At 32.5% G+C, this 12,635-nt stretch overlaps 1 protein-coding gene across 3 annotated transcripts in view; it reads left to right on the top strand.

Annotated features, from left to right (window-relative positions):
- LOC148621035 (1-phosphatidylinositol 4,5-bisphosphate phosphodiesterase epsilon-1-like) overlaps positions 1-12,635 on the top strand; it is a 236,868-nt gene that overhangs the window by 136,970 nt on the left and 87,263 nt on the right. Inside the window, exon 1 of one of the 3 annotated variants that reach the window (XM_088575036.1) lies at positions 8,820-8,895. The exons of the other annotated variants lie outside the window; for them this stretch is intronic. The gene's annotated coding sequence lies outside the window, so the exon portion shown is untranslated. Of the gene's footprint in view, positions 1-8,819; positions 8,896-12,635 lie in introns of those variants that run through there. 3 annotated transcript variants of the gene reach the window in all.

The following is a 12,635-nucleotide window of genomic DNA, read 5'->3' as shown; positions in this document are numbered from 1 at the left end:
TTTATCTTGATTATTTACCCTTGTTGGTCTAAAACAAATTGAGAGTGATATCCCAAAAATAAATAAAACTATAAGAAATGATACAAAAACCCCATACTACATAAGTACATTAGTATTTTGCTAGGAATTCAAGTAACACTTTTGTCCATATACGAAAGGATTTGTTGTCACTACAGGCAGGCGTTCATCTAGCAAAAGCCTACTTTTCTTCAAGTAGAATTGTGAATACTGAAATACCAATCATCAATTTTATTCTTGATTAAATGTGACACATCGAACAATATAAGTAGTGATGACAATATGGTAAAATGTCATTCACCTCATTAAGTATATGATATCAGAGTATCATTTCCTCATACTCATTCCTATTTTAGAATGTTCATACTCAGAAATATGAAACCGATTGACGTGAAATAGACATGGCGTAATCCATGTATGTCACAAAACAAAATTCGCGCTTTTATTTCTAAATCAGAGACCGTTACAAACCACCTTACCAGATATAGTTTGTAATTCAGTTGTTTTACTTTTGAGAAATCATAATGTATACTGAATGTACGTTGATTTAAAGGAAGATTGATGATGGTATGTTTTCCTCCAAAATACAGATATGTATGCAGACCATACTTACATAAAATATTGCTTGTGTAGGTCGAAAAGACATTGTTTGGTCGGTGGGTTGGTAGGGTTTTCTGAACTTTGTTTATATCATTGACAATGTATGAATTATTATTATTGATGGGATGTGCATGGGTTTCGATGTACTTCGATGTTGCTCATTTACTTTTGTTACTTTGTATGTATTATTCAGGTTATTTTGTTGTTTTTTTTTTTTTTTTTTTGTTGTGTCTGTTTTCCATGTCTGGTCCTTGTCCCTGAAAAAAAGGTCAGTTTAATTTCCGCTAGAAGCTTGTTTCTGATTACTCCTTCTGAAAACATATGACTTTTATCACGTAGTAAACCATTTTGACCTAGTATTGTCAAAATGTCGTGTTTTTGAGTATTTAGGATCAAGTGTACTCATTTTATTCATTTTCTAAATGAGCAAATCAAATGATAATATTTACACTATGATGTCATTTTCAGCAATGTTTTATACCATGTCTCAATTCCTTGGCTTCATGGTCTGAATCGTCACTCAAATCAACTTCTACAATGATGATGGCATTATTAGCAACAACCAATTTTCCAGTAACGATTTCTTGATCAAATTTGGTTTTTAAGGTAAAAATGTATGGCGGATGCACATTCTATGTTTTGAGAACAGCCAATAGTCCCTCTTGCCATGGCAACTGATTTTACCGCAAAAAGTTCAAAATTCTTCGATTTGAATGAAATTTGTTTTTCGGGAGAAAAATAATATGCGGAATATTTAGTTTTCGAGTCGGTCACTGATGAGGCCGGTTTTAGGAGCCCTTCGTAATTCTTTTGATCATAATCATCTCTTACTTGATTTTTTTCTTTACTAAAGTTACCCATGTTATTTGCAAGTCCTTATTTTTGTTCTTGTTAGTTTTGAAGGAATATGTGTTTAGATTTTCTTATAATCTCCCGGAAGCAGTTAAGTTTTGGGGATTGTATATGAAGTGTAATTACAAATTAACCGAACTGATCAATTCTAGGCAACAGCCAAAAGGAAATTCCATAAAACAACTGCAGCAATATCAGTCTGAAAAATGGAAAGTTCTTTTATTCCGCTTTCTCGGCTACTTGCTACATGGTCATTTGTTAAACAACTGGGTTTTTATATACACTTCTGAAAGAAAATATTTTATCCTTTAAAGAAGTATCTGTTGCGATTTTGAGACACAAGAATGTGCGAAAATACTAGCATAATAAATTGTTGCTTTTTGGGAACGTGAATTTGTTTGCAGCGTCATCGTCTTTTTTGTACATTTGTATTTTATAACGCATCCCTGGTCAAAATAAAACTAAAAGTTTACTAGCGAATGTTTCGAATGCTCAGAAGAGTTCAGCTCCAGAAATTTTGATGCTTATTTTTTTTTCAATATCGTATTGGGCAAGTAAGCTATTATTCAGAGTATCTTTTTAGCAACTCTTTTTATCCCACGGGGTGATGTTTAAAGAAAATGTTGCGAACATACTCTGTTAAATGTTTGTCGATACTTTGTTAGAAATTGCTCTTATCAAAGTTACGTTGTGTTGACGTCCACTTTGACATGACAATTAATCAACAGAAAATTTATATACTTTTCATCAAGAAAGTTTATGACTATAATCCAGTTATATCTCTCTTGGGAAATTTATTCTTGCCGTTTTAAATAAGATCACGGTCAAATAAGTAAATAACTCTTGGTAAAGACATTCGTGTTTAAAGTGAATTAGTTTCTTGAAAATGTGTCGTCGATTTCATTTCATATTTTCACCGTGCAAATCAATTGATAATTGCAGGCATGTCAATTTCTCTTACAAAATCGACAATGTTTTGATATCATAACTTAATTTCTTGGCTGTATGATTTATCAATGAATTGCTTGTCAAGCTTCGAGTTGAATAGGTATGGTAAACATACTTAAGGGAGCTGACAAATAAGGCTAAAGCTACAGTGATCAATCGAATGGGAAAAACACATTATCATGTCAACAATGAATGGACACGGACAACTGTTTATTTCACCAAGAAGCAAAATAAACACGCTGTGATTTGTGAATTAATTTCTTAATCATGTCTACTATTGTGTTTGCTTGTTTTGGTTAATGGTAACGACTTGTTAATTGAATTTTCTCATTTTTATTATTCCAATTGTATCTGCACTTTGTACTGTTACATAAAAAGTAAATTCATACTCTTGTTATGGAACTAATTTTCCAGGACTACTGTTTCATAATTCAAAATCGAAATTGAGATGATAAAAGGGTCATGATATACCAGTTTGTTTCAAGGGTACATTAATTATCTTTCGTGGTATATATATTCCAATGACGTTCAAAACATCGGTGATGCAGTGTCTTGTTTTATTTACACGTTTCGACAATTTCTTAAAATATAATATGAATTTTGTTGAATTTATGCTTAACCAATACTGCTGTATATTGCTTTATCGTTTTACTTGCATTGATTACCGTAAGTTAAACATGAGTTAAAACAGAGACTAATTTGTACCAGATCCTGTACATGACAAGTGATTTATGATTTAATTTTGAAAAAAAAATAATACTGTTATTGGCAAGGGTAAAATTGTACCCCTGATCATGACAAGTCATTTGTGATAAATGGACCATATTTACCATTTCTAATGGAGATAATTCCCACCCCATCGCGGCAGTACATCCTAAGTTAACACACAATAAACAACATATTTATCTATGCTTAAAATTTTATAGACCAAATTCGTTTATTTGTCATATATTTTAGTTCAAGAAAAAAAGCACCAGATATATTGTCCCTTGAGCGTTTTATTTTTCTTCTTCAATAATATGTTTGATTTAATGTTATGTGAGAAATGTCAGGTATGTTGCCAAACATGCAAAAAGTATTATAAGTAAAAGTAATAAGATAAATGTTCAGGGACATTGATAACTTAGTGGAATATTACCGATCACAATTTACGTCCATTATTTGACTACATTTTAGCACCTTTAAGTACAAATTTCCCCAAAGACGAATATAGATCAGAAACGAAGGACACGAACTTTACTATCTATTGGTAGAAAAGTAATCTTGGGCGTCTTACGAATATTACAGCGAGGTTCACAGACAGGACAAGGTTTTTGAATTGCATAAGAGCCTAAGTGCGGTCTTCAGGCATTTATTTTTCTTTCCAAATCAAGTGTGTAATTTTTTTTTTAAAATAAGTATGTTTGATGTTGTTCACTCGCTTCGTAATATTGTACAATTTGTGTCAGCCTTTATTTGATACTTTTTTTACCTTCTTTTTTAATGGGGGTACGGTCTTTATGTTCAAACATCTTCTCCTCTGAAATCACTGAATGACCACTGAATGGATTGGAATGAAACTTACCATGATTGTACCTTAGTTAGGGTATTCTTTATAAAGTTTGTGCTTCCATTTTTGATATGTCGAAAAACATGGCCGCCGTAACTAAAAAATAGAACATAGGGGTCAAACAATAGTTTTACGCATATTTCTCCAAAGCCCATAAGGTTTAACCATATTCTGACTGGGTAAAAGTATTTAGCCTGAAGAGATATATTTGTAGTCGAAAAACATGGCCGTCTTTACTAAAAATAGAACATAGGGTCAAAATGCTTTTTTTTTGCTATTTTATCCTATATCAGCTATATTTGGTTTATATAGTTAACATGGTCTGCGGAGTTGAATGATGATGATGAATATGTTGTATAGCCATGATTTAACGTCATTTTATGTTCTTTTCAGCAAATGTGTATTGGGTTAATGCCACTCAGACCCGGTGGAATAATAGAGCATATGGGCCCTGTCTGCCTTTTTTTAATATTTTCGTTGATTCCAAAAAAGAAAACACTTAGAGGGCATTTCCAACATTTTACAGTGCCTTAGGAACTCAGTTGAATTTACAGCATTCATCATATGCTCTTTTTCAGCAATGTTTCGTCAAACATGGTAACAAAACATGATACCTTTACTTTACTTAGTTTATCGGACATGGTTTGCCAGGTGAACGATTTAGGCTTTTCTAGAGCCTCTTGTTTGTTTGCGACATAAACCTTGCGAGCAAACCACGTATATAACTTTTTTGATGTTTAAATGTGAAATAAATTGCTCTTTATCAAATAAAGGATATCTGATAATAACTAGATCTATCACGCGTTTTATAGAATGCTGGAACTACAACAGACGTACTTTTACGCGTTATTCTGGGAAAGGTTCTATTCGGAACAGATTGACATACTTTATAGTGATTGTTCCGAGTAACTTGTTCCATTATTGATTTTGTTTAATATTAATTATTCATTCAGGCATTAGTCGCTTCATCAAGATATTGAAGGTGTCCTATTTTCAACAGTTATCACAAATAGTCAATCATGAGACAGGTTCAATTTACTTTTTAATTGAAATATTACTCACTGTACATGTCGTGTAGGAAGATCTGTGAAAATCACACTAAGAAAATGTTTGTTTTTAACCTTTGCATTTGTTATTTTCTGGTAGCGTTGGTTTATTTATTTCATTATTTATTTCGATTCCTTCCATAAATCTCTTGTGCTATTTTAATATGGCGAGATATAATGTAACCATTGATCTGATAAACGTATTCAAGCATTATGCTCAGTTCATGTTAGAAATTATGTTCTACATGTATGTCTTTCGAAATGTTGATACTTCTCTAATTTTTTAAATAAATTGCGGTATACTTATCGGTATTTATTTAAAATATTGAATTTGTATGCATAGATTTTATATCAGTATTTCAAACGTAAAAGTTGTTACTTTTTAGTTTTATACTTTTTTGTCCACTAAACAAAAATTCGTGTTTTCTACTATTTTTAATGATTTATTATTAAAAAGTGTTTCTTGTGGAGGTAGTAATTATAAAATTACAATTATGAAAAAGTTATTGTCGACTTCTTTGTTCGATAGAAAAAATAACTTAAAATTCGGATATTTAACATTACGGATATGGGATTTTTTTTTAAAACAAATGACTAAAGAAAAAAAGATTCATTGAACTTAGTAATAAATTCTAAGCAATAAACGCAAGCTATAGTATACAGTTCTTGGTGTCTTCCATACACAGTTATGTAATACATTTTGCATTTACAAATTATTGTTAAATTTAGGTAAACTAAGATGCACAGATGTTTCAATTGAATATATATGAAAGAATATCATATATTATATTCCATAATCAAATTGTAGTTAATAATACAATGTACTTAAAACAGATGACAACAGTTCTGAAGTGACGTCACAAACGTAGAAGACGTATTTACACTTGTGGACGCCATTTACGTTTATTTGTTTGTTGGGGTTTAACGCCCGAGCAGCAATATTTCAGCTATATTCAGGCGATGAACATGAAGTGGATGATAAAATGAACATGAAATGATGATGGAATGAAAAATGGGATGGGACACAAGGATAAGGGGTCGACAAATTTTCATTGCCACTGGAAATAGGGGGAGGTGGGTAGGGTCGGGCAATTAAGCCTCCTGTGGCGGAGCCCTATGGTTCCTACTCCGGGAGAATACCACAGTTGGGTTCTTTAACGCGCGAGGAACGTGGCATCTTTCCCAACACGGTGCACCACTATGGTTTGCGGTCAGGTTTTCCGTATTATAGCCTGACAACCCAAGCATGTAACACACCAGGGGTACCCCATTCCACCACCTGGGGCACACAACCCAGTTGCAATGTGGGCAGAGCGCCCTAGTCCCGGCTAAGGTTCTGAGCACTATTTAGTCGCCTTTTACGACAAGCTTAGCGCTGCTGCAGGCTTATTCTTTTGACACCCGGACCTGCATATGGCACGCCATTTACAAAAATAATATATTTCCCGTCGTTTTCGTTCTCCTTCAACTTCAACTTAAAGGTTAATGACGTCGCAATTAAAAATTACATTGAAATGTTATTTGGAGACAAATCTGGGGTCATTCGGGGCAATATGATAAGTATGAATTCATGTGCACAAGGACAAATTGCTATCAAAAATTTGGTGTAAAGATCAGGTTTTGTACATTTAAAAAAATGGTTCGTACGGTCGTCACTGACTCATGCTGTTTAACTCTCGTAAAACATGTGCAAATTTAAAAGACGTGTTTTTTTACTGATGTTTCAATTCAACATCGAAATATATTTTAAAAAAATCATCCGATCATTTGTTTATTTCTTTACAAAATTACTGCTAAATTTAATTAACTTGCTTCTTTAACAAACTGGTTGGCCTTATTGAACCTGGAACAAAGGTCATATGAAGCATCAATATCTCTATATAACATTGATCTGTGTTGCGTAACCTAGATGATAATATTCTGCTGAGTACCAACTAATGGTCAATATCAGGTCAAGTTATCAAGGTTCAATTACTGTATTGGCGACATTTATTGTTCTCTAAAATTGAATAAATCTGATCTATAGTTGACCTCTGTATGCAGGTGAACATTTCAATAGGGAAAAATCGATGTTCCATTTTTTGCATTTTCTAAGAAAACATTAACTCTAAGCAACTGCAAAAAGAAACATAGCTGTTGAAGAAAACGAACACAAAAGAAATATCGTAGTGACAGCCGTTAAGAATTTTAGCAGAATACGTTGAATAATGACACTTTACCCATTACAAAGCATTAATACATTGCCATTTATTTGTTTAGCTTTTGCCGGTATCTGACCTTTTACAAATTTTTAATATTTCTGTTTGTTGGTCTGCCGTTTTAGTTGTTTTGTTTTGTTTTGTTTATTCATTTTTTTTATTTGTCTATCACAGTTGCAATATTATTGATATAATGAGTATTGTATTAAATGGGCTTTATTTTAGGATCGTTTTTAATTTTTACAAAGTCATGCGAAATGACCAACTTTGGGGCAGTTTTTGCTTCATGAACCGCGAAGCGGTTAGTAAACAAGAGTAAACTACCACAAAGCTGGTTATGCGAGCATTACTTGGTCAAAAATTTAAAAAAAAACAATTCTTTTAACTTAATTTATTATCCATTAGTTAGAAAATTGAGTTTGGCATTATTTGAGTAGACATTTTTCATATTCCCGACTTTGACTTTTTTTTAATTTTGAGCAACGGGAACGAGCAACTCCCCAACTCGGCAGACTGCTTTGTTATCCGATTGGAGCAACGGACAACAGTAGACTACAAATTCAAATATTTGACTTATTGGAGCTACAGTTATTACTTGGATACTTACTGATAATTTATTTCATACCATCGGCCTCTCACCGAAGTAGAAATAGTTGAAGTTTCAAAGAAAAATGCCTACTGTTTTTCCTTTCCCAAATGAGACCGCCAACTAGGTTGTCGTGTGATAATGGGTTATGCCCCCTTCAAACGAAACTTGCTAAAATGGCTCGCATTCCGTAAAAACTGCTGACCGATCGACGATAAAGACGTCACAGTAGCAACTGAAGCCTCTCTTGTCTAGATGAGAAATAAACACTGAAGTGAAATTATATTATTTAATAATAATTACTGTTACTATTGTCATTATTATTATTATTATTATCCATTTCTGTTTTCCATTTATAATTCTAATTTATGCGAAATAACCAACATTGGTGTAGTTTTCGCTTCATGAACCGCGAAGCAGTTAGTAAACAAGCGTAAACTACCCCAAAGCTGGTTATGCGAGCATTACTTGGTCAACAATAAAAAACAATTCTTTTAAATTAATGTCATGTTCTTTGCTGTGTGTGCCTGTTTTCCATGTCTGGTCTTTGTCCCTGGATTACATTCTTTTGATTACCGCTGTAACATTAGTTCCCTTGAATACTCTTTCTATTATTTTTTTTCTTTGTTTTGTTTTGTTTTAATGATTTCGAATGGTAAGTTAATATTATACGACAATGACCAACTTTCATCTTATAAACACAAAAACAGAAAGACCCATCACTCATTTTATCCATTTTCATTGATAAAATTCGAAAATGCCCCCTCAACAATTCGCCCTTGATTTGGCTCCCAAATTCTACTTTGTTTTACCTCCCTTCTCGAGAATTCGTCCTACTCATTTTTTTCTAGTCACTTTGAATTCCAATACCACAAATATCATAATAGTCCAGAATGTCCCCGTGATCATATATTGTCAAGTTCAATAATGAAAAATCGATGACCTCTTATAATTGTGAAGAAATTACGTAAAACCCAATTAATACTACTAGTAAATAAATTGTTAATTAGATTTTAGTTTCTCATCACACATCTGTTGCTAGTAGCTAATCGATACAATGTTTCTCTGTCACACCATAGACAAGGACAGAATCAAAAGGTAAGCTATATTTTGCTGATATTTCGCAGAAACGACTAATTAATGCCATTTTACTCTTTGCAAATCATTAACACCTTCATGTTAGTTATTGTTTTTTTTTATTTTTAAATCGGTAAATGAGCACAATTGTGATTTCTATCGATGATCATCTAGGTTTTTTTGTTAACTTTACTATTTACAAATGGTTCGATACTATAAATAACACACATTCCTGTCATAATTGTTGATTATGCTTCAATTAAAACACTTTTACTTTCGATGTTGAATTTCATCAGTCATTTTGGAACAACAGGGTCTGATATTTTTTTTAACATTAGATGAAAACAAATAAAAATACACAATGTGACTGGTGTTTATAATGTTTAAATAAGTGTTAACTTCAGTATCGCAAGGCTAAATGTACATGCTGAAGAACTGATTGAAATTATTTATATAAAAACTTCTAAAAAGGACTTTTAGTCACTAAAAAAACATCAGGTGGTTTAATTTTTTTTTATCATTTCTAAGAGGGTTATTACTTATACCCGTTCTTCTGCTGTATTTTTAAACACAACAAAAATAAACATTGAGGCGTCATTCCTTGTACTGTACATTGTAAAACGTCTAAGTGATGAATTAGGCTTTCTATTTTGATAATATTGGTTTTGAGTACTTCTTGTATGCAATGTTTTTTTTTGTTTGTTTTTTTTTTGTTTGTTTCTGTTTTTGTTTATGTTTTGTTGTTTTTTTTTTATTATTTTTTGTTTTGTTTTTGTTTTTTTTTTTCTAATGCTGCAGATGAGAGGTTACTCCTGGAAACACGTGGACAGCATATCGAAACTTGCAATATTATTTTATTGATTATTTTCGTATTTTATTTTGTTTCCATCAGATCTATCGCCACATTGTAGTATTATAATATCTCGTATTGAATTATCTTCCAGTTAAAAAATAAACATAATGTTAAATTAGTTTCTCGTTACTTTGTTTACAATACAAATCAATTAAGCTCAGACCTACCCTTATGGAGGTCGTTTTCTTTCACAGGTTGTGCACCATAAGGTAACTGGGATTGTCTTAAAACGTGAAAATATGTCTTTGATACATACAGCTATCATTTTTAATTTCATTATTTGTTTTGCACTCACATTGCCTTGCTAGAATTACTTTGGCTTATATCAATACGTTTTGTAGTGATTCACACTGGGGAGAAAAGATTAATTGTCTAGTACAAGAATACATGGCATTTTACTACCTTGATTCTTGAAATTAATTTTTCTATCGATGAATCGTGTTAGTAGTTTTGCCACGAGTCATAAGCCCGTTGTTTCGTTGTTTTTTACACTTTCAACAAAGTACGATAGGCGTCAGTATCGTTTTACGTGTTTAATAGCTAAACTATTCAATAAAGCAAAATTATCATAAAACCGTTTAAAACAGCCTCTTCGGTACATTAGTTCATGTTGACGTAAATCTCTTATCTTTTTCATTAAGCAAACCGTCATTTTACCTAAATTGCAAATGCTTACCGAATTTCAAGCATGTTCACTGCCTGTGACTTCTTTCAAATACATTACACTGTCATCAAAATTTTGTCAAAATATAATAACGAAAAAATATAATATATACTTAAACCTTACATTTTTTGGCAAATTTAACACAGAGCTTGTACCAGTCAAAGTTGATTAAAAACTCTGAAGAAATTACAGCTTAATTGTGCAAGAACGATACATTCCCTGGCAAGTTATAACATTTTTATTGTAAAATATGTGATCGTTCTCAATAATCTCAATCATATATCAATATAGAGAGCGATATGGCATGCAATATACTGCTTGCTGCTCGATGATAAAGTAACATTTACACTGTTTCTGACATGGTAACAGAAATAGAGGTTAAATGCTACTCCTTAAACATGATGGATATTATGCTCAGGAATGCTGTTTAGCGCTGCTTTTGCGTCGGTAGACTCTATATCAATTCTTGACTACTTAGTGCAAGAACTCGAAACTTGGATGAAAAGATACCGAAATCAGCTAACAGTACTTCCAATCAAGATCGATCACAAATATAAAACAAGATGCTTCCCTGTTTCATTATCTGAGTCTTTTCATCAATGCAATATCAAACAAAATTGAAGTTTTGGGCTTCATGCGCTCCATTTTTTATTCTCTATGGCTTTATTAAAAAGCGCATAATTCAACATCGCAAAAAGACCTTTCCTATTCAAGCAAAAAGTCGGAAGATATGAGTGTTTTACCATTATTCAGTTTTTAGAATATGCTTTTTGATTGACTTGTCTGCACTTAAAATATGCTTTGGCTACAAAATGCATTGAATTTAAAATTAAAGGCTCTATAGAGCCTGAATCGCTCACCTTGCTCTATAAGCAACATTTTAATTTTGTAAAAACAGCCATATTTTTTCTTGAATAAAAATTTCTAACGCTCATACCAAATGAACAATCATATCAATTTTATCAAATTCTGTCCAGAAGTTTCTGATCAGAAATTTTTTTAGAAGTAATATCATTATAAATACCGAAAATGTGGAAAAACTCCAACATGACTTAACATATTAACGCCAAAAATTTGACCACAGATAGATCTCATCATGCTGAACACTTTCACTCCATTTCAGAATTTGGCTAAACCTGTCGGCTTTTGAGATATATAGGAAATACATTTGACTGACCCTATGTTCTACTATTGGTAACGTTTGCTATATTTTTCGACGGATAAAAAATACCCGCATCAATTCTATGCACAATATCGTAAAAAGCATACCAAGTGTGGTTCTAATTAGTCCAGTAGTTTCAAAGGAGAAGAGTTTTAAAGAAAACAACATTAAAAATAGCGAAAAAACGTTGATAAGAGGCAATAACTCCAACACGGCGCAACAGATTGACACAAACATTTGACCACAGATAGGTCTCATCATGCTGAACACTTGTAACTAGGTCAGAATTTGGCTTAACCCAACGGTTTTTGAGATATATGCGAAAAACGTCTGTCTCTGATGCCTATGTTCTATTTTTAGAAACAGCGACCATGTTTTTAAATGGATCAAAAATCCCCACAACAGTTTCATGCAAAACACCCTTAGAAACATTCATACCAGGTTTGGTTCAAATACGTCAAGTAGTGTCAGAGGAGAAGAGTTCTGAAAAAAAGTTATCGACGAAGACGAGGAACGCCAAATGACTGCAATAGCTCAGCTGGCCATCTGGGCCAGGTGAACTCAAATGTATCACAGATAATCGTGCCCAAATTACTTTACTCTAGCCGAAAATGAAAATAATTAATACTTAAAACGCAGTCATCTAAACAGTACTTACAACAATGGCGATGTAGAAATAAAGAATAGTGTGGATAATTAATGAGTCGTATACTTTTTCAATTAAAGTGTTGACAGTGTTGATATTAAAAACTAATGCATCGTTTTGTGCTAGCTATGAAATATTGGTGCATTTATTTTAATAACTGACTATATTTTTTATAAATCGATTGGCCATGACAAGACACTGTGTCAAGCATCCTGGAAATGACATTATATAAAGAATTCAGTCAATAATAGAGAAAACAATTCGGTTCATTGTGTTTATTTTCATAAGTTTTGGCTACTACTAATTCACATTCTTTTGGTCTTTTCCTTGTGTGACTGCCATGCAAGGTGTTGCGATTCTGGTTTATACAAGAGATCACAAACTCGCTGTAGAGGTCATTCGTTATCATTTGAAAAAGTACCCTTGCTAATACTAG

The sequence above is a fragment of the Perna viridis genome, chromosome 3 (assembly GCF_037379345.1).
Source record: "Perna viridis isolate PV_CMFRI_1.1 ecotype Kerala chromosome 3, ASM3737934v1, whole genome shotgun sequence".
In the NCBI taxonomy this organism is placed as follows: domain Eukaryota; kingdom Metazoa; phylum Mollusca; class Bivalvia; order Mytilida; family Mytilidae; genus Perna; species Perna viridis.
The sequence above is the reverse complement of the archived record's forward strand: the minus strand, read 5'-3'. Positions and strand labels throughout refer to the sequence as shown.